Source organism: Syngnathus typhle, linkage group LG6, assembly GCF_033458585.1.
Source record: "Syngnathus typhle isolate RoL2023-S1 ecotype Sweden linkage group LG6, RoL_Styp_1.0, whole genome shotgun sequence".
NCBI classification, from domain to species: domain Eukaryota; kingdom Metazoa; phylum Chordata; class Actinopteri; order Syngnathiformes; family Syngnathidae; genus Syngnathus; species Syngnathus typhle.
In genome coordinates this window covers 9,872,627-9,877,989 of record NC_083743.1, presented here as the reverse complement: position 1 = coordinate 9,877,989, position 5,363 = coordinate 9,872,627, and the positions used below count along the sequence as shown (strand labels likewise).

Sequence of the window (5,363 nt, the reverse complement as noted above, 5' to 3'; positions counted from 1 at the left end):
GTACTTGTTTAATAATTAGTCCCCAAACACAAACATGTGATCTTTGGTGCACTTACTGCATTTTTTTTCTTCTATTGTTCTTACAAACCATGATTAGATTCTTCCTTTAGCATCCCTGCTCTGAACATTTTCCACAGCTTGGTCTCATTTTGCTTGTCCTTTCCTTTCTTGGAGCCACATGTATTGCATTATATGCATAATCTCACTTATGATATTACTTACGTAAGTTTTATATGCCAAATCTGTTAAACATCAAATATAAACACAGGATGCTATACACTATGCTTACTTTATTTCTGATTGGCTTATTTGACTTCTAGTTTATTGATGACTCCCAGTTGGAGATTAAGATTGTTGGTGTATACGCATGTCCTGTTATGGCACTTCACATTGGTAGTCCATATAACTCAGGTTAATGCTGTTTTATTTTGCAGCACTTGAATGCAACCTCAGGGAGCAAATGAATGGGAGAGCTCTTATTACTTTTCATTAGGCTAATGTGACGTGTGCTGAGATTTATAACAAAGGAGGAGGGTCTACACACATTATGACACACTTTATTGCAGCCACATCATTGTGTGCGTGTGCAGTCCACTTGGAAGCTGACATAAATGCAAGTCATAAATATAATTATAGATGAAGATGTTTGTGGTCTACACATGGGAAGAGGGATTCAAAGTACTGCCTGGGGGATTGTGGGTATGACTTTTTGGAAGGTGTGTGCTGACTTCAAACAAATGAGGGGGAGGAAATGAGGTGTAATAATGGGTAAGGTCATGTATATGTCAGGTTCCTGGGCAAAGAGGTTGTAGTTGCTATTTGACTTCTGTTGCCATCATGGATTCAACACTGTTAAAACAAAGGTTCTTGGCACCCAAGGCTGCAGTTCAACAATCAACCTTTGAACTCGTAGCTTTATGTCTTGGTGACGAGAGGGGCGGAGCTGTTAACTGACTCCCACCAGGTGGTGTGTTGCTCCCGTGGTAGGAGGAGCTGTCGGTCCAACGTGGTAAACCAAAATACATCATGAGGGCCTGCGTTTCACCTTGGTCATGTTCCTTTCCTCCATTTTTGAGGATGCTGAGTGGAGCTGTTGCTGCAAGATGGTTGGTGCCTGTTGTGGTGGTTGGTAGCTGTTGAACCTGTTGGAGCAAGCCAGTGGAATGCCATCAAGCTGAAGAGTGTCCTACTGGGCCTTTCTGGCATATGGAATTTGAGAGGCAGATGCTGAGTACCAGCAGGACAAGTGGAATGTAGCTTTGATGTTTGCTAAAGCATGGGACGGGTTCGGGTGATGGTGATCGACCTCTGGATGTTTAAGAGGAAATTGTGATCCACCATCTGGTGGCTCAAGGCGGAAAGCGGTGCACCATCAATGAATAAAAGGGACAGTACCTTTTGATTGGTAGAATCCCTCTTCTTAAGAGCAGAGACCAGATGGTGTCTTCTAACAACCGGGGGATTGACACCTCAGCCTTCAATTTTCCGTTGGAGATGAGCTTGAGCTGTTTACTGACTTTGGGCATGAGGCGGGGCACACCTTAGATTGGTTGCCTCAGGTGCATGTTTTTTTGGAATGCGGAAGGAAACCCAGAAAAAAAAAGCCTGACTGGATATTGAAAACCGGCTACCATCCCAATGTATTGACAAAAATGTTCCATTACTGCAAAAAGGACAAAAAAAGTGTAGTTCCTTCTAATTTAGTCAATATATTGTGAACTCACAAGAATGTTGAAAAAATGCTTTCATCAACCATTTTTTCACTTGATTACAGTTGATTACTTCTTATACAAAAGTCTAATGAGTCCAGTCTTGAGACTGACATGGGTTAATGAGCATTACAAATCGTTCACGATGCTGCCATATGAGAATGATGGGTAAATTACAAAAGTGCAATCCACCCACTATGAAGCAACTGAATAAAAAAGGCTTATGCATCTTACTTCAGACTCATCTCCATCTGTTCACCAGGCATCAAGGCGCCTGATGTTTGTCCATCATTTCTGTTCTTTCTACTCCTTACAGTAAACACCTGCACATGCTTTCAATGGGAAAAAAAAAGAGACATGATGAATAGCTTCGGTCAAAGGCTGCTGTCAGCAATGAAGAGATCCCTTTCACATGCGCAAACCGTGAAGAAAAAGAAGGCGGGGAACTCAGCGGCATGTGTCTAAGAGGCATGCATGGCCTCGATTTGCATACACACTATCATCTGTCATTCTAGCACAATGAAGTAACATGTTTCGTCCTAAATTGCCTTCTTTTGTTTCGAGAGAATCAGTTATTGTTTTGCTTTTAAGCACCAGTGTCTGCTAAATGCTATTCGGACGATAAGGATGAAAGTGACGGAATGTCAAGCTGGAAAATAGTAGCTTTAACGCACACCTCCACAATCTCACTGCCCCCCCAGCTTTATAAATTACCGTTTTGTAAACTGGATACTCAATTTCTCCCAGATTGGCAAAGATAAAGCGCTCGTTCCACAACAAGGAAAGGAAACAGGTTGAGATAAGATAGAATGTAAAATGTTTGTCACCAATTCCTTCGGTTTAATGATACAGTAACTAAATCAACCTTCAGTTGGAAAGTCAAAGTCACGAGATGTATTGCTGCCGGTTATTAATTCTAAAATTACAGTTATTTTGTAGCAGGAGCAGAACTTAAGATGATAACAAAAACATTCATTTGATTGCAGAGTACTGGCAAGACAAAACCATGTGTATTATAGTGGAACTGCTATGTAGTGTGGATTAGTTTAATACAAATATTAATGAAGTATAAGGTCTACGCATTTATTTTAACAGAACTAAATGACTAATACTGTCAATAGAAAACCAGCAATGGCAATGAAACTGCAATATCTCACGAAAACCCATGACAAGCACACATATTCAAATCCAGGACTTTCTATGAGGCAGACGTGCTAACCACTATGAAAAGCATATTTGACGCGACATGATACAAAAGTCTTCCTTATGGCAAGTCACTGCTGAGTGGAATATCCCTCGAATAAACTGCCCAGACGAAATAACTGCCAGACACGTTTCTCTTAGCTCGACACACACATGGCAACATCTTTGCAGTGAACAAAGGCCAACGCATGTCAAGTAGATAAGGTATTTTGGCTGAATCAAATTGCAAGACAGTACCATACAATGGAGACCCACAGCTCTTATTTTGGCACTTAGCTCCCAGAGTGGACACTATTTTGATATACACCCGCTCTTAATACACTCACTGGCTTTCAGATATGTAATGGAACCATGGGATGGATCGAATATCAAAGCAAGACGCTTTTAGAGACAGAATTGCAAATCAATTCAAATAATCTTTGTCCTGCAAATTCTTCTGTTTTGTAAGATAATTGTTTACATTGGATACTTTACTAGTAACAGGTTTGATGTTATCTTGGGCTTTAAAAGCTTGAATATATGATGATCTTCAGCAGCCTCTTTATACCGTGATACAGAAAGAGGTGGCTCGGAAACGCAGCCAAAGGAGAGCAAGGTGGGGGATCAAGACAAAAAAAAACCCTGACCCTTACAGACTACAAACGTGGAGGGTGGTTGACTAAAGGCGGATCACCATGGTGGCCTTGAGTAAGGCATAGAACCTCTGGATTTTTTCTGGTGTACTCATCTGTGCGCATCATGCTGTCTATCTGACATGTGTGAAATATTAGGGACGTTCCACATGTGGCCTAACAAAGAGGTTTTGACTACTTCTGATAATAATATTTGGCCCGCGAGCAGGACTTTGGACATGCCCGCTGTAGTGGCTCAATATTGGTCCATATATAAGGCGCACCTGATTATAAGGCGCATTGTCGGCTTTTGAGAAAATTGGAGGTTTTTAGGTGCGCCTTATAGTGCGGAAAATACGGTACTATTTTTCCATGATGTTACTTATAATTGATTGGGATATTTTTCAGTATATTGTTACTAACAGGAAACATTGAATCTTGATTGGATTTTGTAATCAAAGACCAATACACCGATGATGCAATATACTTTCTGTGAATTAACATATTTCTTTTAATCAGGCTCTCAGAGAGAAGAGATACTTCAGGGTTCAATCACAAAATGAAACTTTCTTTTTATTTTATTTTTGACGACAGCTTGTTGATCACCCAATCCCAAGAGGCCAAAAGCATGAAATATGTCTCGCTCATATTGTTCACTCTAATCATACTCTGCATGTAATTCATCATAATCTCCCTCAGATGTCCTTCCCTCCAAATCCCCGGCCGCACTGCATGTTGTTTCATTGCGAACCTACAGGGGACATGTCACATACACTGTATGCTGCTCTAAAAGCTTTAGTGGCTCAGCATAATCGGACTTGCCAATCACACTGCATGTTAATATCGTGTTATGCTATGACCCCAATGGTGCTTTCTCGTTATTAATGTCTTGTCATTGGCACATCACTGCTTACCACCCATCTGCTGATCTCCCTTACACCTCTCCGGGATGTTTCTGGGATACCCTCCCAATGACCTCAGTGGCATCACTGAGCTGCTAAGCCTCACCACCTGATGACTGCACTCGGCAAAATGGCAATCAGGCAACCTGAAAGTCATCCAAGTGTCGGTGTTCTGTGTTCCAATCACCTTTAAACAAACACGCACAAATACGCTGCTGCATGTACACAAGAATGTTTGCCTGGATACTCACACACATTGGATGGAATGACATTAAAATGGTGTTACTTGATAGTGTGTTGTAGCTTTAGAATAGAGGTAAATCATTTTGCCATTTTGAGGCCTATCAAGAGCAGATGCCGGAGAAGACTCTTCATTTAGGTTGAAGTAGTTTGACATTTTCCTCTGTCTCCAAGGTATAGCTGTCATATTTAGTTTCGGCTCCCAGTGGAGAGAAATGGCATCAGTGCAGAAAGAGAGTCTGGAATCTCAGAAGGCCAATCTGTCTGTTTGAGATGGGAGGGTGGCTGAGGTAGATAGTGTTACACAGCTCCCATGGGAGACAAGGTGATACGACCAGAGGGATGGAGAGTCATGTGTTGTCATGGAGATATGGACTATAACTTAGAATTTAAGAGAAACACGACGAGAATCAAGGATAAGCTCTGTTGACAAGGTATTTTATTTTAAGTAAAGCAATTTTTGAATTGTCAATTTGGTATTCATTTTTTTGGAGGGGGGGGGGCACTTTAGGGGAAGCAAACTGTTCCCATGCTCTCGGTCTCCCATCCGACCTCCTCCTCCTAAAAGGGTGAGTGTTTGAAAATAACTGAAGTGGCTTCTCCATGAATGAATGGCATCCCTCTTTGCCAACTTTGACATTGTGACATGCAAGATAGTATGAGGAAAGAAAGAGGGACATGTAGTAATGGTGAGGTTG

General features: G+C 41.4%; 1 long non-coding RNA gene across 1 annotated transcript; it reads right to left on the bottom strand.

The window, feature by feature from the left end:
- Positions 1-541: 541 nt before the first annotated feature.
- Positions 542-2,088, bottom strand: LOC133155913 (uncharacterized). Its single transcript, XR_009714746.1, has 2 exons — positions 1,396-2,088; positions 542-1,142 (listed from the first exon to the last, which is right to left on the bottom strand). It is a non-coding gene; the product is annotated as an uncharacterized LOC133155913 (long non-coding RNA).
- Between the last annotated feature and the right edge of the window lie 3,275 nt (positions 2,089-5,363).